This window comes from Podarcis pityusensis (assembly GCF_964106645.2).
Source record: "Podarcis pityusensis genome assembly, chromosome: 2".
Taxonomy (NCBI): domain Eukaryota; kingdom Metazoa; phylum Chordata; class Lepidosauria; order Squamata; family Lacertidae; genus Podarcis; species Podarcis pityusensis.
Genome location: NC_138029.1, coordinates 313,596 through 337,188, shown reverse-complemented (window position 1 = coordinate 337,188; position 23,593 = coordinate 313,596). Strand labels below are relative to the sequence as shown.

The 23,593-nt window shown below is 45.8% G+C and overlaps 2 long non-coding RNA genes across 3 annotated transcripts; one reads left to right on the top strand and one right to left on the bottom strand.

Moving 5' to 3' along the window:
- Nucleotides 1–729: 729 nt before the first annotated feature.
- On the bottom strand, nucleotides 730–1,694 carry LOC308471875. The gene is made up of 2 exons (XR_013983203.1): nucleotides 1,613–1,694; nucleotides 730–1,015 (listed from the first exon to the last, which is right to left on the bottom strand). It is a non-coding gene; the product is annotated as an uncharacterized lncRNA (long non-coding RNA).
- On the top strand, nucleotides 1,631–22,097 carry LOC308471864. Of its 2 annotated transcripts, none has more exons than XR_013983190.1 (3): nucleotides 1,631–1,729; nucleotides 5,257–5,332; nucleotides 21,856–22,097. It is a non-coding gene; the product is annotated as an uncharacterized lncRNA (long non-coding RNA). The 2 variants fall into 2 exon arrangements; XR_013983191.1 differs by having other exon boundaries at nucleotides 21,853–22,097.
- The last annotated feature ends 1,496 nt before the right edge of the window (nucleotides 22,098–23,593 follow it).

Below are 23,593 nucleotides of genomic sequence, written 5' to 3'. Positions count from 1 at the left end.
CATGTCTCTTTCGCTTTTACATCCGCGGTTTAAGGTTTGCTAAAACATGATAGTATAATTTGTTTTTCACACACCTGTGTCAGGAGTTTTCTGGGTCCCCTGTGTTCTAAGTGCTGATTGGCTAGTGGGGAGGATACCCAGTTGCAGTGAATTGGGTTGGAGACTCTCAGTTGCTCTGCATTAGTTGCACCTGGTGTCCCAGGCTGATATGAGTGATGCCTGCTAACCAGGTGCAATCAATCAAATCAAAGTTGTCTATAAAAGCTGTAGGCTGAAGGGGCTCAGTGAGTTTCTTCACAAATGGAGGTACCAGATGCTGTGAGACTGTCGGCCAAGGGGTCTCTCTCGCTGCTCTACCTGGAGCTCCGGGCAGCTGAAGGGGAGATTGTGTGCGACTCCTCTCTGGTATGCTGTAATTTGTGTTTTGTATGCCTGCTGCTATCTGTTAACCTTATGCAAATAAAGCATTGCTTCATCCACTGGCGTGCTTATTGGCTCCAGATCCAGAAAAAACCCTGTCCTTGGCAGAACATATACAGCGCTTTTTTTCTGGGGGGGACGCAGGGGAATGGATACTCCTAAAACATTTTGTGAATGTACTTTTGTCCATTTACTGTATTTATTTTTCCCGGTTTGAACTATAAAATGGTGGTTTTCTTGAGTCAAAATGAGAGTATCCCCAGTCACTTTTTTTAGAAAAGAAGTACTGCATAGATACACACACACATATACATATATCCATTTTATTTTTATATATTTACAAACGGACACCTATATCTAGGTATGTATATTCTTGTATATAAACTTCCGCGGCCCACCCGCACCATCCTACCGCAAAGGGGCACGAGAGGAAGGCCACTGGGGCAGAAAGGCAGGTGAGGACGAGGCGGGGGGCAGGGCTGCACCCTGGGAGAGCGGGGTCGACAGAGAGAGTGGGTGGGAGAAAGAGAGAGGGCCAGCCTCGCTCGGCACGTCTCTGCTGGCCCAACGTCGCAGCGCCTCTTCGCCCATTTCCCTCCCCTTCCTGTGCTCATGCCTCTCCTCCGGTGGCACGTCCTTCCGGTACCTTTGCCCTCGCGCAACATGGCGGCAGCACAGCCTCTTCCGCCCATTTCCCTCCCCTTCCTGTGCTCATGCCTCTCCTCCGGTGGCACGTCCTTCCGGTACCCCTGCCCTCGCCCAACATGGCGGCAGCACAGCCTCTTCCGCCCATTTCCCTCCCCTACCCTTCCTGTCCTCTTGCCTCTCCTCCGGTGGCACCTCCTTCCGGTACCCCCTGCCCTCGCCCAACATGGCGACAGCACAGCCTCCTCCGCCCTTCCCCCACCCCTTCCTGTCCTCTCGCCTCTCCTCCGGTGGCACCTCCTTCCGGTACCCCCTGCCCCCACCCCTTCCTGTCCTCTCGCCTCTCCTCCGGTGGCACCTCCTTCCGGTACCCCCTGCCCCCACCCCTTCCTGTCCTCTCGCCTCTCCTCCGGTGGCACCTCCTTCCGGTACACCCTGCCCCCACCCCTTCCTGTCCTCTCGCCTCTCCTCCGGTGGCACCTCCTTCCGGTACCCCCTGCCCTCGCCCAACATGGCGGCAGCACAGCCTCTTCCGCCCTTCCCTCACCCCTTCCTGTCCTCTTGCCTCTCCTCCGGTGGCACCTCCTTCCGGTACCTCTGCCCTCGCGCAACATGGCGGCAGCACAGCCTCTTCCGCCCTTCCGAGCTAGGCGTGCAGAAAAAGGTGAAACTGCCATGAAAAGGAGAGGAGGAGTGTGTGAGTGAGTGAGTGAGTGAGTGAGTGAGTGAGTGAGAGAGAGTGAGACAGGGAGCATCCTAGTAGAGATGGAAGGGGAACCCAATTCCCAGGTCTTCTTTGGGAATTCTATGGGAAGTAAGAGTTTCCATATTCATGAGCATTCACTTAGAGTGCGCTCATGTTTTTACCTTTTATTGAAAGCGGTCACAAATGACTTGGGTGGAGTATAAATAATAAAATTATATTGCTCCTGCCGCTGTTCTCTTAGCCTAACTCAAATCCAACCCAATACCAAACCTTAATCCTAATTCTCTTAGCCTAACTCAAACCTAATCCTCACTCTAACCCTAACCTTAACCCAAACCTAAGCCTCAGTCTAAACCTAAACCTAATTTAACCCTAACCCTAAGTAATAAAATTATATTTCTTCTGCTGCTGTTCTTCTCTTACCGTAACTCAACCCCAACTCCTAATCCTAATCCAACTCAAACTCAACTCTCACTGTAACCCTAACCTTTACCCAAACCTAATCCTAAACGCTTTGCTTCTTTTTGTGGTGTTTTGTGTTATTGCTTCATTTTGTAGGTTATGAGGCTTTCTTTGTTTCTTGTGGTGTTGCTTCATTTAGCAGTTTTTTAATTGGCTTTTGTGTTTCTTTTGGTATTGCATCATCTTCATAGGTTGTTTGGATTTCTGATTAATTTGCTTTGGATTTCTGGTAGCTCTGCTTCTTTATGATTTGTTTCTGTGTTTCTGGTGTTTTGGCTTGGTTATGTCATAAAATTGAAGAAATACCACCAGAAGCACAAAAACCAAGAAATATTCCCAAAATGAGGCAAAACCAGGAGACATGAAAACCAAGCCAAATCAATGGAAAAGAAACAATCTCACCCAAAACCGCAGAACCATTCAAAGTAAAAGAAGCAAAACAATTAAATGCAAAAAAACCAAGCAAAACCACCCCAAATTAAACAAATCAGCAGAAAACAAAAAAGAAGCAGTAAAGCCACCAATTACAAAGCAATGCCACAAGAAACTGGAAACCAGTTTTTAAAAAGCAAAACCAGAAACTCAACAAGCATGCAATTTATGGGAGTCCAAAAGCACTTCAAGCAACAGAAATTAACCAACATAGCATACTAGTTTTCACATAGTCTTGGGTTTCTGGTGAATGTGCTTCGTTTGCAACTGGCTTCATTTCTTTTCCATTGGTTTAGCTTGTTTTTTGGACTTTTGCCTTATTGCTTCTTTTGAGAAGTTTTCTTGTTTTTGCATTCTGGTGGTAATACTTTTGAATGCTTTGGGGGTTTCTGGTGAATCTGCTTTGTTTGGGATTGGTTGGCTTCTTTGTCAGTTTCCATTGATGTTGCTTTTACATGGTTCTTCTGCTTCTTTTCAGTAGGTTTTTGTGTTTTTAGTGGTTGACTTCATTGTTGGAATGGTCATTAGACATTTCTGGTGGTTTTGCTTCATTTCTGGTGGTTTTCCTTTTTTTCTTGGGATTATCAGATCTCATACAAATTAATATTCTCAAAGGTGCAAAACCCAAAAAACCTAGAAATGAAGCAAACTCACCATAAATCCAGCACCCAATCTGTTATGTACTAACCTTGGACCCTAGAATGCAACAACTGATTGGTCTTTTCCTGCAGGCCAATCAGGCTCCAAGAGGGAAGCAGAGTTAGCCAGTCAGACGGGACTCATTGTGTAAATAATGTATATAAAAGCCTGAGGTTGGGGGGGGGGCAATAAAGAGCATGAAATACATACAAGACTCTGAGTTTATTTCACAATCGTAATTTATATAAAAGAATCTATGAAACGAAAACCACAGAAAAAATTCAACATAATCCCCAAAACAAACCAGAAACAACAGAAACAAACCACATCCACCAAAGATGAGAAAACCAATTGAATAGAACCACAAGAAACCCACGCAGTAAACATCTCAGGGAAAGGCGAAATCACCCCCACACCATGCAAAACTAAGGTTTAACTGGCTTTGGGGTTTCTGCGCAATTTACCTTTTCCCTCTTGTTGGGGGTTTCTGGTGGTATTTCTTCTGCTTCTCACATTTCTGCTTCTTTTCAATTGGTTTTGGGATTCTGGTGAATTTGGATATGATTTGATTGAAGTCTCTGTCTGGCAATTTTCCTTTTTCATGAATTCCTTCCTTGTTGGGTTTCTGGTATCTCACTTTTGGTTTTCACATTTCTCTTAGTTTTGCTACGTTTCAGGTAGTTTGCTTATTTTTTGGAATTATCCAGTCTCATAAAAATGAAGCAATATCATTAGAAGCTTAAAAAGCATGAAAAAAACCCCAGGCACTAACCCTAACCCTGAACATCCACTTATCCCCTGCCCTAACCCTGATATTCTGGTCATCCATCTTGGGGATAACAATCTGGTGAGGTAAATTCAGTTGAGATCACTAAATATCTCCATCAGCTGTGCTTCCTCATCCCTGAGCTTATCATAGTTTGGTTTGGAATGTTGTAGAGGTGCTTATGGAGTGGGGGCAGCCTTCCCAAGAAGGTGGATGGGCAAGACATAAAGCTAATCATTCTACAACGACGTTTGTGTTTGAAAATGTGGCTGCTTATATCCCTCATGGCAGAAGTATGTTCTGTGCCCCACAGTTGTATAGACCTGGTGGTATGCATCTTTCTGATTTGGGTTGTGACATGATTCTTAAGGATCTGCAAAGAGCTCTGTTTGAGCACTTGTGTGTTTGTGGGTGGAGGTGAACAAGCACACCTGCCCAGACTTAATTTGATTTGGTTACATTGGTCGAATCTGACTAGTTTTGCCGATCCTCAAGTTGTTATATTTAATAAATACAACCTATTTATCCACTTTTGGTTGTCTTGACTCTTCCTCCTGATGTGCTAGGAACCACTCTGTTTGGGGGGCACTGCAAAACATGCGGTTTTTACTGCAAACATTTTGCCAGACTTTGGCCTTGATTTGGAGTGAATCAGACGATGTTGGGTTTTGGGGTGACCTTATGACCCCTGTCAGTTACTTGGTTTGTCGGGCAAAATGCTACAAAAATGCTACAATGTCTGGCAAAATGCTACAAAACTTTTGCCAGACTTTGGCACCAGTTTGGAGTGAATCGGACAATGTTGGGTTTTGGATATTAATTATGAACCCCGGTTTGATGTATCAATTACTCTGTTTATGGGGTGTTACAAAATGTGGGGGTTTTGCTGCAAAACTTTTGCCAAACATCAGTTTTGATGGGATCCCAGATTTGGGGGTTTGTAGTTAAATGAAGCATTCTTTCAGTGCTTCTCGGGAAATGTGCAGTTTCTGTCAGATCAAACTAATACTACTGGATAAAATTATATGGTTGTTGATTATCAGACAGTTCTCCCATTTATCAAGGAAAACGTCTGTTATGGGTGGCTTTTGCTTGGTGTGTGTGACTGTTGACAGACAGATTTGAAAAGGAACACAGCTTCCTCTGTATGTCTCACAGTAACTTACTGGCCTTTTTGATTATGCAGTCGGCTCACCCAACACTTCCAGCTGGATTCCGAGGACAGGAAATGATTCTGCTAAAGGATTTCTGTGAATATACCGGTAATCCCAGTTGATTTGTTTTAATGGTCACATAAAGGCACTTTCTTTGGTTATAAAATGATGTTGTGAGTCTTATATCTGAGCAGTCAATAAACTCCCTCCCCCACAGAAACGCTTGTCTTACTTCTTCTTCTTCTTGGCATCCATACTTACATGTTTGTTTAAAGAAAGACTAACCCCACCCCGAACCCCACCTCCAGCTTTCATCTTATTATTCTAGTGACTAGTCAGTGTTCATAGCAACAGTTGCTTTTGTTACTAGACAAACTGCCCTGAAAGACAGTTACTATGAACTACATGTGTCTTCTTGATAGATAAAGTTGTTGCTAGTTTCTGCAAAACACTTCTTTCAACAATCTTTCAACAAGAAATAAATGAATAGGAGGCTGCTCTAAGGAAGAAGTGTGATTACATCTGGAATATCAGACTCTCTGTATTTTTGTTTATTTACTTGATTTAGGGGTGGCTGCTTCACCCCCTGGCTATGCCCATGTCCCCAACTAACTGAGCTTCTTGGGATCATCCTGTCATGCTGTGAGCTACTACATTATCCTGCACTTTACAGAACCTTCCTTAGAGAATAAAAAACTGAGGCAAATTTCCAGTCTAAACAGGCTGCACAAAAAGAAACAGCAGCGATTCTTTATGTATGACTTGTGCTTGAGCGCCTGATATCTCAGAAAATCAACATCAGTGTTGGGGTGGGTGGGTCAGGGCATTTCCAAAATGTTATGATAGATGGAACCATGGGTGTAGCCAAGGGGGGGCCAAATAAATAAAAATAAATAAAAATTCATAGCTGACAATAGCTAACTGGCGTTCTGCACCCCCTAACAAAAGGCCTGCCCCCACTAACAAAAATCCTGGCTATGCCCATGGATGGAGCCAACTACAGTAATTCTGGTTTTGTCCCCACCCAGAAGTGTAGCATGTGTGGGCTGTTGGGGGCACAAATGTGGCCCCGTGGGCCCTGGTCACAATTGTGTCAGGGGGCACAAACAGGTAACCCCACAGCAGGCTCCCTCATTGGTGCCTGGCTCCGTGTGAGAAGGAGCTGACCTAAGCTGCTGTGCTTCTGCTGGTCACAATTTCAGCCAAAATCTGACGTTCTGCATTTCACTCAAAAATGCTGCCTAACTGTTGCAAATGCTCCCCTGAAAGGTTTTTCGGTGGAAACAACAGGGTTTTTATCATCGGGAAAACCCTCAACGTCTTAACTTGCGGAAAAATAATTTTTTAAAATAATCCCTAACCCCAACCCCAACCCCTAAACCCTAACCCTAAACCCTAACCCTAACCCTAACCCTAACCCTAACCCTAACCCTAACCCTAATCCTAACCCAATCAAAGCTTATTCGTCTTCTTTCTATGCATATGGCAGCAAAAACAACCATTTTTCCTGTGTTTCGGATTATTTCACTTCACTTTGTGATTTTTGGGTGCACAAAGAACCTGAAACCTGGTGAAAATATCCAATAAAAGCTTATTCGTCTTCTTTTTATCCATATTGAACTAAAATAATTCTATTTTGCTTTATTTGACATTACATGACTTCGTTTGTGACTTTTGGTTGACTATGCATCCACACCCACAAAATAGAAAAAAAGATAAATACGCCCAAACAGCTTATTCATCTTCTTTCTCCGCAAGCTGACAAAAAAAACGTTTTTATCTACTTGCACTTTGATGTGCTTTCGAACTGCTAGGTTGGCAGGAGCTGGGACCATGCAACCGGAGCTCACCCCATCGCGGGGATTCGAACCCCCCAACCTTCTGATTGGCAAACCCTAGGCTCTGTGGTTTAACCCACAGCGCCTCCCGTGTCCCCTTTCTTTTTTTAAAAATTACTTTTTTATTCAAAATTAAAACAAAACGTATTATACAGAAACATATCATCCTTATTTCCCCCTTTTTTCCTCCCTCCCTCCCTCCCCCCTCCCCCACAGGACCCACCCACCCCCACCCTTCGACTCCCCTCAGTTCCAGTCTTTGATTTCTCTAAAAATGTTGTTTTTTGCATGTTACACAGTTGTATTTATCCTCAAACTGTTTAAGTAATAATTATCAATAAGAAGTTTGTGAATGTTTATTCAACCAGCCAAGGAGTCCAGTTCGCTTTGTTGTGTCTTCAAATACTTTGTAAAGGGTTTCCATTCATCTTTAAGGTCACAGTTATCCTTGTGCCGTAGCTTGTATGTCAGTTTTGCCAGTTCTGCATAGTCCATCAATTTTTTTGCCATGATTCTTTAGTTGGGGTTTCTTCAGTCTTCCATCCTTGTGCTATTAAAACTCTCGCGGCCGTTGTCGCATACATGAAGATGTTTTTCAGCTTTTTTGGCAGATCTTTCCCTACAATCCCTAATAAAAATGCTTCAGGTTTTTAAACAAATGTTAAATGGAACATTTTCTTCAATTCGTTATATATCATTTCCCAAATTTTTTTAATTACCTTACAGTCCCACCACATATGATAAAATGTCCTCTCCTTTTCTTTACACTTCCAATGTAGATTTGAACTAGTTTTGTACATTTCCCCTAACTGCACTGGTGTTATATACCATCTGTACATCATCTTCATGTAATTCTCCTTCAGTAGGGAACAATCTGTAAATTTTAAATCAGTTTTCCATAATTTTTCCCAGTCTTCCATCATAATGTTGTGACCTACATCTTGGGCCCATTTAATCATAACTGATTTTACCTCTTCATCTTTCGTCTCCCATTCTAATAGTATGCTGTATACGGCCTTCAGTAATTTCACTTTCCCTTCAATCACTTCCGTTTGAAACCTAGATCTTGTATAACTAAATCCTTTCTTGCTGTCTTCTTTATGTGTTTCATATAGTTGTCGATAATGCAACCAACTCTGAAAGTGGTCTTTGATCTCATCATAATCTCTTAATTTCCATTTTCCATCATGTTCCTTTAATAAATCAACATATGTGAGTCATTTTCCTTTCTTTCCAAGTGGTTTGAGCAGTAATGCTTCATGTGGTGAAAGTCTTTTGTTTCAATAAGTCTTTGTATCTCTCCCATACTCTCATTAGTGATTTCCTGATTATATGGTTGTAAAAACTACTATGAACCTTCCCTTTCCCGTACCATAAGTATGTGTGCCAGCCGAATCTGTTGTCATGTCCTTCCAGTTCTAATGCCTCTTGCTTAATCCAATCTCATCCAGTCCCTGATCCATACCAAACAAACAGATTCATAATACAATTTAAGGTCTGGGAGGGCAAACCCGCCTCTATCTTTTATGTCTGTAAGTATTTTATGTTTTATCCTTGGCCTTTTGCCCCCCCCAGATAGATTTTGAAATCTCCTTCTGCCATTTTTTAAAACATTCATCTTTCGGGATGACTGGTATGGGTTGAAAAAGAAATAGCATTTTTGGGGGGGCCGCTAGGGGCACTTTGGAAGATGGCCGACAATACCATCTCTCCGGCTCACACGAGGTAATTAAGAGGCTAATGATGGGAGTAAATTAGCCTCCCCATTTTCCCAGGGGATGGGAAAACGCTGCCTCATCCGCAGTTGCCAATAAATCACCCCCGAGTTTGAAAGACTTTTGGATCAGCGTGAAAATCCACACAGGACTATAACAATGTTTGCTTCAACTTGCTTGTGGAGAAAACTCAGAGGTTATTAAGAAGAAAAATAATAACAACAAGAAGATTGGAAGACGGAGACTTCCGGGCTGGTGCCTCCGGTAATGGCGGAATTCCTCTGATCGGGAGGAATTTGCCCCGTGGGAATCTGGGTCTGGCTGCCACGGCGAAGGCGGAGACCCACAAAAAATCACAGGCAGGAGAAGCCTGTGAGCGTGGGATTCGGTGGGCACCCTTTGCGCCTCCCCTACTCGCGCCTCCCCTACTCGCGGGGAAACCCAGCTTCGGGGGCGACGTGGGGTGAGCGGTGCGGTGCTTTGAATCATCTGCTTCTTCCACGGAGCGAAGCCGCATAGCTGTTGCCAGAGAGCGCTGACTTTTTCCTGTGGACAATTTGACTTTAAAGTAATTACCTGCGAGTAGAGCTGAAGCGGGAGAATTGGATTTTTAAAAGTTTAATTTGGTATTGTAACGGGGAGGCTCAATACAGGAAGTCCGCCTTCCCCTTTTGAAAATAGACTGAAGCAATGAGGCTGCAAGCTGAAGCCTTGGAAAGCCTTTTGTAAAAGACTAAATTTCCATCGGTAAAGAACATTAAACCCCCCCTTGGAGGCAGGAGAAGGGGGGGTTGTGGACTGAGTATGCCTGCAGGAGAGAGCGAAGAGAGCTAAAATACCGCTGCTCTGACCCTGGAAACGGGCTGCTAGCAGGACTGACGTCTTTTGGAATGTTCATTGACAGCGTTTAGAACGTTCATTGACAGCTAGCTAAATAAGAGAAATACATTGTTTCTACTGTCTCCGGCTGCTTCTAAAAAGGAGTAAAAGTAACTGAAAAACTGAAACTAACTTTGGATTGTTTGAACTGTGTTTAAAAGAGGACATTACTGACTAATATAAATAGAAACTGTTTCCCCCTAGTGGAAGCCTTTGAAACTGGTTGGTTTACAAGAGCTGGGTTGGGGGAATTTCCAGCTGCAAGATAAACTGTGAGACTCTGGGACTGACCTTGAATCCTTTAAGTGTTATGGCAAATGGGAAGGAAAAAACAGACCAGTCAACTGCTGAAAAAACATTAAGGTCTGGGAGGACTTGGCACCAACCCAGGAGAGGCTCAACATCAGGCCCCCCTGCTTCTTCTTCTGCTGCTTCTGTACCAGTATATTTGAAACCAAGAGGAATGTCGACAGAAGAGGCCTTAGCGGTTGCATTAAATAAGATAAATGATTCACTGGAACAGCTTAACAAGAAAGCAGATGCGACAAATGCGAAAGTGGATGTTGCAACCATTAAAATCGACCTAAATACAGAAAGTATAAATAATCTGGGACAAAAGGTGAATACCAATACAGAAACCATCCAGAAATTGATACAGGAATCTACTTTGATATGGCAGACTACAGAGGAAGCCAGGGAGAAAGCCGTTGCTGCTGAATGTAAAGTAACACAACTGGAGAGAGCGAGAGTCCCAGCCCTACAGAGGCAACTTGATGAACATAAGTTGACGCTTGCTATGATTGAACTTAAAGAAAAACAGACAAATCTGAGGGTCAGAGCCCTACCTGAATTGGAGAAGGAAAGTTTGACAGACTTTCTCACACAGGAATTTGCAGACTTTTGGGACTTGGACTTGGGTCAAGAAGAGTTTAGAATTGTGAGGGCCTTCAGACTTGGGAAGAGGAGGGAAAAAAGAGAAGAATAAAATAAGAGACTGCTTGATCACCCTTTGAACTAAAGAAGAGAGAGATAGAATCTTGGGTTGGCATTGCCAGAAGAACCTAGAAGTACAACAGTCAAGAGTGGAAATTTTTAAAGACGTCCCGAAATATCTTTTGGATCTTAGGCCTAACTACGGAGATATTGTTGCCCTGCTGAGAAGGAACAAAATCATCTTTAGGTGGGAATTCCCCCAAGGTCTATCCTTCAGTTTCAAAGGAAGGAAAATAAAAATAAGATCAGTAGAAGATAAAGTTTTTGCATAAATACGAAGAAGATCTGCAGAAGGGACTTGGAAAAGAGCCAGGAGCATCAGACAGAAGATCATCAGATAGAGGACTAGAGCAAAAAGCATCGAAGATCACCAAACAGGGGAATATTGGATATATCAGCATTATCCTTTGGATTGGATCTCCCAGTGAACGTGTCACCACTACCACCAACAGAAGAAGAGCAAGCATTGGGTGCAGTTGGAGGAATATCAGTGTAATTACATGATGGCGTTGCAGGTTTTGAGCTGGAATGTGAATGGATTAAATTCCCCAGAAAAAAGGCGGAGAGTCTTTCATTTATTGAAAAAAGAACATTTGGACTTGATTTGTTTACAAGAAACACATGTGATAAGGCTACACAGGAAGATATTGAGTAATAAAAGACTGGGCCAAGAATTTATCTCATCAGATAAAGTTAAAAAAAGAGGAGTGGTCCTTTATGCAAAGGAGAGCCTATCACCGAAATTCATATTCAAAGATGACCAAGGAAGATTTGTTGCAATTGAAATTCAATCACAAGGAGAGAAATTTCTGATTGTAGGTATTTATGCACCAAATGAAGGAAAATCGGAGTTCTTTTAAGAAGCTACACGAGACTCTGATGGATTATATGGACTATAATATGATCTTGATGGGAGATATGAATGGAGTGGTGTCTACAAATATGGACAAGGCACAGAGACAGGTAGTCACCAAAGATGGTAGACTACCAAAAACCTTTTTTGACATGACTGAAAATATGGACTTAGTTGACATTTGGAGAATGAAGAACCCTCTGGGAAGAGAGGGAACCTTCTTCTCTGAGGCTAAAATGACATGGACAAGAATTGACCAAATCTGGGTAACTAGGAGATTGGCTCTGAAGATCAGTAAAGTGGAGATTTGCCCCAAAACTTGTTCCGACCATAATGCTGTGAAGATGGAAATGAAATTGACGCCAATTGGTTCCTTTAGATGGAGGATGAACGACACTTTGTTCAGGAACGAAGAGGTGACCAAGAAGGCCAAAAAAACTCTAAGAGATTATTTCGAGATAAACATGAATACTACAGTGGAAAAAAGAGTAATTTGGGTTATGAGAGGATTCCTAATACAATTAATTTGGGTTATGAGAGGATTCCTAATACAACAGAATGCAATTAAGAAGAGAACTCAGAATGAAAAAAAGGATAAAATCCTGGGGAAAATAAAGGAAGGAGAGAAGAAATTGAGAGCAAAACCAAAGTCACAGGAGATCCTGAAAGAGATAAAGTTATACCAAGTACAATATACGAAGCTGATGAATCAGGAAATAGAATGGAAGATTAAACAGATGAGGCAAAAGACATTTGAATCGGCAAATAAGTGTGGAAAATTGTTGGCCTGGCAAATGAAAAAAAGACAAAAACTCAATACTATTACGAATTTGGAAGTGGAAGGAAAGAATATACAGAATCCAGTGGAGATCAGGAAGTGTTTTCAGAGGTATTTCAAACAACTTTATACACAGGAGAAGCAGAAAGAAATGGACATTGATCGATTTTTGAAAATAAATGGACTACACAAAATCTCTCAGGAAAAACAGCTAATGTTGAATTACAAAATAACGGATCAGGAGGTGGAAGGGGCCATCCAGAACATGCAATTAGGTGAATCTCCAGGACCAGTTGGTTTGACTTCAAGATATTACAGATCTTTGAAAGAATGGTTAATACAACCATTGAAGGAAGTCTGCAATGAAATATTGGAAGGGAGAAAGGCACCAGAGTCGTGGAAGGAAGCTTACATTACACTTATACCGAAAACAGAGACTGAAAAGACACAGCTCAAGAACTACCGCCCTATATCGCTGCTTAAAGTGGATTACAAAATTTTTGCAGATATTTTGGCTAAAAGATTAAAAAAGGTACTAGTAGAAGAAATTCATAAAGACCAAGCGGGCTTCCTCCCGGGCAGACATTTGTCTGACAACATGAGAAATATAATTAATATTCTAGAAAAATTACAAGTGAATATTAATACTAAGGCAGTCTTGATACTTGTGGATGCAGAGAAAGCCTTTGACAACATTTCTTGGAGTTTTATGAAGAAGAATCGACAGGGAATGGGGGTAGGTCAAGGTTTTGAAAATGGTATAGGTGCAATTTATTCAGAACAAAAGGCAAAATTAATTGTGAACAATGTAGTGACAGAAGAGTTTAAGATTGAGAAAGGGACACGACAAGGTTGCCCAATTTCTCCATTGCTTTTTATATCGGTCCTTGAGGTTTTGTTAAATATGATTAGAAAGGACCAAGAGGTTAAAGGTATACAAGTGGGAGCTAAACAGTGCAAATTGAAAGCATTTGCTGATGACTTAGTATTGACTTTACAGGAGCCAGAATCTAGTACCAAAAGGGTATTGGAACTGATTCAAGAATTCGGACAGGTAGCAGGTTTTAAGTTGAACAAGATGAAAACTAAGGTTTTAGAGAAAAACTTAACTGTGAATGAGAGAGAGAAGTTTCAGGAGGAGACAGGACTAACATTGGTTAAGAAAATGAAATATTTAGGGGTTAACATGACTGTCAAAAATGTGAATTTATTTAAGGATAATTATGAAAAATGTTGGATTGAAGTGAAAAAGGATTTAGAAATATGGACAAATTTGAAGTTATCATTGTTAGGCCGAATTGCTGTGATAAAAATGAATGTGTTGCCAAGGATGTTGTTTTTGTTTCAAACATTGCAAATTTTGGATAAGATGGCTTGTTTCAAGATGTGGCAGAAAGATATTTCCAGATTTGTTTGGCAGGGCAAGAAGCCTCGAATAAAATTTAAGATATTAACTGATGCCAAAGAAAGAGTTGGATTTGCCCTGCCAGATCTTAAACTTTATTATGAATCAGCTGCTTTTTGCTGGCTGAGAGAATGGCTGCTTCTTGAAAATACTGACGTGTTGGATTTAGAAGGTTTCAATAATGTATTTGGCTGGCATGCATATTTGTGGTACGATAAGGTAAAAGCACATAAAGCGTTTAAAAATCATATTGTTAGAAAAGCATTGTTTAATGTTTGGATAAGATATAAGGATATGTTAGAAAAGAAAACCCCAAGATGGTTGTCACCAATGGAAGCGAAGGCACAGAAAAAACTCAATATGGAGGCCAAATGGCCGAAATATTGGGAAATTCTGGATCAAGATGGAGACAGAATAAAATTGCAGAGCTTTGAAAAATAGAAAAATAAAGTGCGAGATTGGCTCCATTATTACCAAATAATGGAGGCATACAATTTGGACAAAAAAGTTGGTTTCCAGGTGGAAAAATCAAAATTGGAAACAGAATTGTTAGATCCAAAAATTAAGAATTTGTCAAGAATGTATAACTTGCTGTTGAAATGGAACACTCAGGATGAAATGGTGAATCAGCTATGATTAAATGGGCACAAGATGTTGGACATAACATAATGATGGCCGACTGGGAACAGTTATGGACCACAGGTATGAAATTCACGGCATGTAATGCCCTAAGAGAAAATTTAATGAAAATGATTTATAGGTGGTACATGACACCAGTCAAGCTTGCAAAAATTTACCATTTGCCCGACAATAAATGTTGGAAATGTAATGAGACTGAAGGTACATTCTTTCACCTTTGGTGCACATGCCCAAGGATTAAGACATTCTGGGAGATGATTTATAATGAAATGAAAAAGGTATTCAAATATACCTTCCTGAAGAAAGCAGAGGCCTTTCTCCTGGGCATGGTCGGCCAATTGGTGCCAAAGAAGGATAGAACTTTTTTTATGTATGCAACAACAGCAGCAAGAATACTCATCGCGAAGTATTGGAAGACACAAGATTTACCCACCCAGGAAGAATGGCAGATGAAGTTGATGGACTATATGGAACTGGCGGAAATGACTGGCAGAATCCGAGACCAGGGAGAAGAGTCGGTGGAAGAAGACTGGAAAAAGTTTAAAGACTATTTACAGAAATACTGTAAAATTAATGAATGTTAGAAAAATGTTGGAATGAAGTTATATGGCTTTAGTAGAAATGTTATAAGGAATTAAGTATAAATAGATTAATAGAGAATTAAAGGGAAAAATAAGGTTAGAATGTGTTAAGATAATTATAGGATAGAAAACAGAGGAAGATGGAAAGGAATTGCTGAAACAATTAACAGAAGTGGAATACAAAAAGGGAGGTGTGAGGAGGTTGTGGAAATAAGTGAATGAAAGATAAGATAGAGAAATTGTTTGATGTGTTTAACTGTTTTTGTTTTGTTTTGTTAGTTTAATGTGTTAGTGTTATGTAGTGTTTTTGTATTGTATTTGTCAGAGCTGCTTCCAGATCCTAGCTCACAGAGGATCACGCTAGCCAGCGATCATTAAATAAAAGTCTTTATTGAGTTACAGTTTCCATTCTCAATCTGCTGCGTGCAACTCTACGTCTCATGGTTAGATCGGCGAAGCTCCGTCTGAGTCTCCGCCCCTTGTACACCAACTTAATATCCTAGCCCTGCTCCACCTTTTCCGCCTGACTGTTCTTCTCTGGGTCCCTCTGCCCCCCGGGGTCTCTTCCTTCCGGGATTCTTCTGACGCCGACCCCCCGGACCCTCCTGTCTCCTTGCGCCGGGCTTTAGGACCTGGCTCCCTTTCCGGGCTGCCTACTGCGCCACCTTCCTGTGCATTTGAACTTGGCGCGCGCGCCAAACCTTCCACTTTCCGTCTGACCGTTTCTTCGCTCCCCGATGGAGGTGTGGCCACTCCTGACTCGTGCCCTCCCCCCTGTTGTGAGCTGCCAGCGCTTGATCCCTGGCGCCCTTCCTCTTCCCTGCTCTCTGGCGGTGACGCTGGTCCCGATTTCCAACTGCTCCCCTCTGAGTCCCCTCTGGCTCTATCTTCCTGGGGTGTCCCCCTAGGCTCCCCCCTTGCCCTGGCCACTGGTGCTCCTTTCTGTGAATCTTCTGATTCACTGGAAAGACTCGGAGATCTCGGGTCGTCGTCATCACTCATCTTTTCTTCTGCCTCCTCCCCCTCGCTCTCTGTTTCCTCCCTTGCCCTTGCCTCTGCTCCTGAACCCCTGACATCCATCCCCCCCTCGAAGCCCCCTCTTCCCCCCTCCCCTCCTTCCGGTGCGGGAGCTGGGTGCTGCCGTGTCCGGGGGACGAATGTCGGATACAGTTCGCTCCCCGTGGCGGGCCTCCATCTGAAGTCTTCCGGTTCTTCCTCCCTGCTCTCGTCGACGACGGTCACCTCCGCTTCCATCTCTGTGCCGCCGTGCTCGAAACCCGGGTCGTCCCCGAAAACGTCCATGTCCGTCTCTCCCTCGCTTCCTTCTGGAGACGTTGCTCGTCCTGGACCCTCCAGCCACTTTCTGCGGAACTGCTCCTCTGGTCGATCATCCCACCAATACGAGGGTTCTGAAGCAGATCCCGAGGGTGACCCCTCCGGGGAACGGGCGTCTCGTGTCGGTTCCTCGTCCGAGTCGAACCCCCGGAACGTGCTGGCTGAAAGCGTGGGCGTGAAAAGCCAGTCGTCGAAAAAGTCTGCTGGCATGGGCCTATGTGGGAAGAGGGCATGAAACTCTTCTTTGAGCAGAGGTTCGTCTAAAGCGTAGCCCGGCACCCAGCTGTTGGCACTGGCCGGGGTGCCCTCCTTGGCGAGAAAGTATTCTACCCCCTCTTCCCCCCATCTGGAGTCCAAAATCTCCGTGACTTCGTTGATGCGCTCCTCCTGTGCCACTCCCCCTTGCCCGTTTCTCTCTCGGAGCGGACTCGGTGCCGTTCCTGGTTCCTGAAACCTGTGAGGTGCCTTGTAGGGAGTGAGCACCGATCTGTGGAACACCGGATGCATCCTGGAACCCTCCGGAAGCGCCAGCCTGAAAGCCACCGTGTTGACCTGCTCTTCGACTTGGTAGGGCCCCAGTTGTTTATGCCCTAGTTTCTTCTTCGCCAACGACCTGGCCGGCACTGCGTGGGCTGCTAACCAGACCCAGTCTCCCACATGGATCTCTTCGCCAACCCTTCTGTGTTTGTCCGCTTGTACCTTGTATGCGTGTTTAGCCAGCTCCAGGTGCCGCCGCAGCTGATCGTGGACCTCCTGCAACTCCGACGCGAACGCATCTGCTGTCTGCGGCTCCCCCTCCCCCATTCTTTCCAGTCCCGGGAAGGTTCTGGGGTGCCTCCCGTTGTTGGCGAAGAACGGCATGACCCCCGTGGACACGTGCTTCGTGCTGTTGTAGGCGAACTCGGCGAGAGGCAGGTAATCCACCCACGTCGCAGGCTGTTGATTCGCATAACATCTCAGGTACTGCTGCATGATGGCATTGACTCGCTCTGCTTGCCCGTTGGTCTGCGGGTGTCTAGCCGACGCCAGGTTGAGCTTGACGTTCAGGAAGCCCATCAGCTTCTGCCAGAAGTTCGAGATGAACTGTCGCCCTCGGTCGGACAGAATAGACCGCGGCAGACCGTGAACCTTGAACACGTGGTCTATGAACAGTTTGGCGGTTTGTTCCGCCGTGGCCACCTTCGCACACGGAATGAAATGTGCCATCTTGGAGAACAAGTCCACCACCACCAGCACAGCCGTCTTGCCCCTCGAGCTGGGCAGATCCGTGACAAAGTCCAGGGCCACTCTCTCCCATGGTTCGAACGGAGTTTGCAGCGGTTCCAGCAGTCCGGCCGGCGGTCTGTGCACTGGTGTGGCCCTCTGGCAGGTGTCACACCTCGCCACGTAGTCCGCGACTTCCCCTCTCATTCCGGGCCACCAGAAGTCTCTGGCGACTAATTCCACCGTCTTCTCCTTGCCAAAGTGCCCGGCAGTGGGCGCGTCGTGCAGCTGCTGCAGTACCTTGGCGCGAAGTTCGTCTCCCGGCACGTAGATGGCCCCTTTACGGATGAGCAATCCATCTCGCAGCTGGAACTCGTCGGTCGCTGCCGTGCCCCTGTGCACCTCTGCCATCTTTGCTTGCGCGAAGGAGTCATCCTGCAACGCTCGTCGCACCGCCTCCAGGTCAACTGTTGCCGCAGCGCACGCCCACACTGTCGGTGCGAAGATGTGCATGGCGGCCGCTGGCGTTGCCTCCTCCAGATACTGTGGCTTACGGGAGAGAGCATCCGCCATGATGTTGGTGTCCCCCGGGACATACTCTATTCAGAAGTCGAAATTCGCAAAGAACTCAGCCCAACGTATCTGCCTCTGGTTCAGGAACTGTGCCGTGCGCCAGTGCTCCAGATTCTTGTGGTCCGTGCAGACCTGCACCGTGTGCTTGGCGCCGATCAGGAAGTGCCTCCACGCTTTGAATGCTGCATGAATGGCCAGCAACTCCCTGTCCCAGATGGTGTAGTTCCGTTCAGACTTGCTGAGCTTCCTGGAGTAAAACGCTCCCGGCCTCCAAGCCCCCTGCGGGTCTTTCTGCAGCAGGACTGCTCCCACGGCTCTGTCCGAAGCGTCTGTCTCCACCCTCATCGGCCTGCTGGGGTTGACATGAAGCAGCTGCTCTTCCGACGCGAAGAGACGCTTGAGTGCCTGAAAGGACTGCTCCGCCTGCTCTGTCCAGATGAACTTCTTCTTCTTGGAGCTGAGCGTGTCCGTGATGGCCGCTGTCTGCATGGCAAAGCCTTTGATAAACTTGCGATAGAAGTTCGCGAAGCCGACAAACCGTTGGACCTCCTTCCGGTTGCGTGGGCTTTTCCAATCCAACACTGCTCGAACCTTGGCGCTGTCCATGGCGAGCCCCTTGTCAGACAACTTGTAGCCCAGGAAATCCACCTCCATCACGTCGAATTGGCACTTCTCCAGCTTGGCGTAAAGCCTATGCTGCTGTAGCCTGCTCAGCACTTCCTTGACGTGCCTGTCATGCTCCTGCTGCGATTCCGAAAAGATCAGGATGTCATCCAAGAAACAGACGCACGTCTTGTAGAGGAGCCCCGCCAACACGTGATGCATGAAAGCTTGAAAAACGTGGGAGCCATTTTGCAATCCAAACGGCATAACTCTATATTCGTAGGTGCCCAGGGGCGTGAACATGGCTGTCTTCCACTCATCTCCTTCCCGCATGCGAATGTGGTTGTACGCCCCTCGCAGGTCCAACTTGGTGAACACGCTGCCCTTGCGTACCTTTGCGAGGAGGTCGTCGATTCGGGGCATGGGGAAGTCCGATGGCTTGGTCACACTGTTCAAGGTGCGATAGTCCACTACAAGTCTTTTTTGGGGCGTGTCCCGCTTCTTAACAAAGAATACAGGACTGCCCCCCGCTGCCTTGGACTCCCGGATGAAACCGCGCTCCAAATTATGATCTATGAACTCTTTGAGTTCCTGCAGTTCGTCCTCAGACATGGAATACAGCTTCCCTTTGGGCAGCGCCGCCCCCGGCAGCAGGTCAATTTTGCAGTCATATGGTCTGTGGGGGGGGTAGCCTGTCTGCCTCCTTCTCGCAGAAAACCTCCAAAAATTCTGCGTACTTGTGGGGGACCGCTTGCAGCGTGCCTAGCTGCAGCTGTGACTCCTCTTCCTCTCCTTCCTGCCGGGGCACGATGCAGTGTTCAGCGCAAAAGGAAGAGCCGAAGGTCAGCTGCCTCTGGTACCAAGCCAGCGTCGGGCTGTGCTTGTCCAGCCAACTCATGCCCAATACAATGGGCGTGTCCGATAGTTGAGTGACGTTGAAGCTGATGATTTCCCTGTGATTCCCAAGTCGCATCACCATTGGTGGCGTCTGCTTCACCACTTGCCCCCCTAGCAGCTCCCTGCCATCCACCGTGACAACCTGCAGGGGCAGCGTGGCAGGCAGCAACTGTATGGCGTGCCGGTCGACAAAGTCCTGCCCTATAAAGTCCGCATTGCTTCCTGAGTCAATGGTGATTGGCACGTCCATGGTGATTCCATTGGGCAGCTGGAGAGATGCGGTGAGCTTCACTACTGGTTTGGGCGGGAGGGGGTCCATGGGCTGTAAAATCTCTGGGGACTGCTTCACAGACACGTCTGGCTGGGCCCCAGTGCCTCTTTCTCCAGCCAGACTCCGTCGTTTCCCTGCTGTGGTTCTCCTTGCTGCGTTGCTGCAGTTACCATTGCTGAGGCTGCAGTGTGCTTGTGGAGCCTCTGGGGACACTCTTTCGCCATATGCTGTGGATCATCGCAGATGTAACACTTCCTGTTCCCTCTAGGAGGCTTCGCTTTCACTGCTGCCGGTGCTAGGGCTCTGGCTGCTGACTGAGCCCTTGCACCTCCAACCTCCATAGGTTCCGCTCCTCCTCCTGGCGGAGGCGTGAATTGCGCACGCGCTGCTTCTCTGGTAAGGAAGGAGGAGCCCCTGGCTGGTTCGCGCCCCCCACGCCCTTCGTCCCTGCTCCACGGACGTTCTTCCAGCCGCACCCCCACCGCCAGCACCCTCTGAACGATCTCCTGCGTGGTCCGGGGTCTCTCCCCCCTCGCAATTTCATCTTTAACCGAGCTGTGCAATCCCTCCCAAAACAGGTCTCTTACTGGAGCCGAATCTCTGTCCCATTCCAGGGCACTGACCAAAGCGAAAAAGCGGGCATGGTACTGCCTTACGCTGGCCCTCCCTTGCTTCAGTCCATGTATCTGCTTCCGAGCAAGATACACGTCTATGCTTGATAAAAAGCACCCATCCATCGCTTTAATAAAGGCATCCGCATTTTGGAGCGCCGGATCCTTATCTCTCCACAAATTGCGCAGCCATGCTTTAGCATCTCCATGCAAATGGGACATGATGAATCCCACCTTCTCTTGCTCATCTCTAAAGTCGTTGTTCAGCAGTTGCAGTGCACACATTACATCTGCTCTAAAGTTGGGGTACTGTTGCAAATTCCCATCGAAGTGAGAGACCAGACCGCCTGTTCGTCTCCCCAACCCAATCCCCTCCGGTTTGGGTGTCAGTTGCCCTTGCTTCGTAAGCACTTCCAACCTGACCTGGAGATCCCTGTAGGCGGCAGCTGCGTCCTCCTCTCTCTTCCTGGATGCAAGAGCCTCGGCATTCAGTCGTGTCACTGCTTCTCTGAGTTCCGCTATCTGCTGTTCGGCCGTCATGTTGTCTGCCGTTCGTGAGCTCGCTAGTAGGCACCCGCTTTCTCTCCTCTCCGCGAGGCTGTAGATGCCCACAATTTGGGGACGGAGCTTACTGTCAGAGCTGCTTCCAGATCCTAGCTCACAGAGGATCACGCTAGCCAGCGATCATTAAATAAAAGTCTTTATTGAGTTACAGTTTCCATTCTCAAGCTGCTGCGTGCAACTCTACGTCTCATGGTTAGATCGGCGAAGCTCCGTCTGAGTCTCCGCCCCTTGTACACCAACTTAATATCCTAGCCCTGCTCCACCTTTTCCGCCTGACTGTTCTTCTCTGGGTCCCTCTGCCCCCCGGGGTCTCTTCCTTCCGGGATTCTTCTGACGCCGACCCCCCGGACCCTCCTGTCTCCTTGCGCCGGGCTTTAGGACCTGGCTCCCTTTCCGGGCTGCCTACTGCGCCACCTTCCTGTGCATTTGAACTTGGCGCGCGCACCAAACCTTCCACTTTCCGTCTGACCGTTTCTTCGCTCCCCGATGGAGGTGTGGCCACTCCTGACTCGTGCCCTCCCCCCTGTTGTGAGCTGCCAGCGCTTGATCCCTGGCGCCCTTCCTCTTCCCTGCTCTCTGGCGGTGACGCTGGTCCCGATTTCCAACTGCTCCCCTCTGAGTCCCCTCTGGCTCTATCTTCCTGGGGTGTCCCCCTAGGCTCCCCCCTTGCCCTGGCCACTGGTGCTCCTTTCTGTGAATCTTCTGATTCACTGGAAAGACTCGGAGATCTCGGGTCGTCGTCATCACTCATCTTTTCTTCTGCCTCCTCCCCCTCGCTCTCTGTTTCCTCCCTTGCCCTTGCCTCTGCTCCTGAACCCCTGACAGTATTGTATTGTTTTTGTAGTGTTTAAATTGTTGGAAAAGTAATAAATTTTTTTTTTAAAAAAAAGAAGATTGGAAGACGGGATTTGTAAAGGATAACAGCAAAGAGACAGAAAGATGGGACATGTGAACATCAAAGCAGCAGAAATATGAGATGATTGGACCCTTTCCTAACTCGAAGCATGGATACCCCCAACAAAAATTTAAAATTCAACTAAATATTTGGAGTTTATTATGTATTGGTATAATTTGGAATTAATGTGATATGATTGGTTTGTTAATTGGAAATTTAATAAAAATTATTTAAAAAAAAGAAAGAAAAAGAAATAGCATTTTTGGCAACACATTCATTTTAATTGCCGATATTTTTCCTAACATTGAGAGATTCATTCTGCTCCATATTTCTAAATCTCTTTTTACCTCAAGCCAATTTTTTTCATAGTTATTTTTAAATAGGTTTCTTAACCAAATCCCTAAATATATAACCTTTTTATGGACTTCAATCTCAATGTTTTGTTCTAATTCGGTTCTTTCTTCTTCCTTCATGTTTTAAACTAATAATTTAGTTTTATTCCTATTTAGCTTAAATCCTGCCACTTCCCCAAATTTCTGAATTTTTTCTATTACTTTAGGGAGTGAAGTTTTAGGTTCTTCCACTGTTATCACTAAGTCATCTGCATACGCTTTTAACTTGAATTCACTTTTCCCAGTTTTTACACCTATATCTGCTCTTATGTTTTTGGCAAGTACTTCCAAGACCAAAATAAACAATAATGGTGATAATGGGCATCCTTGTCTTGTTCCTTTTTGGATCTTACATTCATCTGTTATCACCTGATTTATTAGTTTGGCTTTTTGTTCTGAAGAGATTGTTGCTATTCTTTTTAAAAACTTAGAACTTCCTTCACTCTCTCTCTCTTTCTCCCCCTAATTTCCTCTCTCTCCTCTCTCTTTCTCCACCTCCCTCCCTCCTTCCCCCCTCCCCCCTCTCTCTCTGTCTCTCTTTTTCTTTGTCTCCCTCTCCGTCCCTTATCTCACTCTTTCCGCTTTCTTCTTTCTCCCTCTCCCCCCCTCTCTCTGTCTCCCTTCCTTCTCTCTCTCTCCTTCCCTTCCTTCTCTCTCTCTTTCTCTCCCTTCATTTTCTCTCTCTCTCTTCCCTCTCTCTCTCCCTCCCTCCCTTCTCTCTCTTTCTGTCTTTCTCTCCCTTCCTTATCACTCACTCTCTTTCCCGCTCTCTCCTAATTTCCTCTCTCTCTCTCTCCTCTCTCTCTCTCCCTCTCCCTCCCTTCTCTCTCCCTTTCTCTCTTCATTCTCTCTCTCTCTCTATTTGTCTCTATTTCTCGCTCTCCCCTAATTTCCTCTTTCTCTCTCTCCTCTATCTTTCTCCAGCCCCATCCCTTCTCTCTCTCTCTGCCGTTTGTCACTTTCTCTCTATCTCTCCCTTCCTACTCTCTCTCACTCCTTCTTCTTCTCTCTCCCCGCTTCCTTCTTTCTCTCTCTCTGTCTCCCTTCCATCGCTCTCCTCTCTCTCCCTTCTCTCTCCTTCTCTTCCCTCCTTTTCTATCTCTATCTCTATCCCTCCTTTTCTATCTCTATCTCCTTCTCTATCTCTATCTCTATCTCTATCTCTATCTCTATCTCTATCTATCTCTATCTCTATCTCTATCTTTTCTATCTCTATCTCTTTCTCCCTCTCTCTTTCTCCCTTCCTTCTCTCGCTCCATTCCTTCTCTCTCTTTTTCTCTCCCTCCCCTCCCTTAGAATCATAGAGTTGGAAGAGACCACAAGGGCCATCGAGTCCAACCCCCT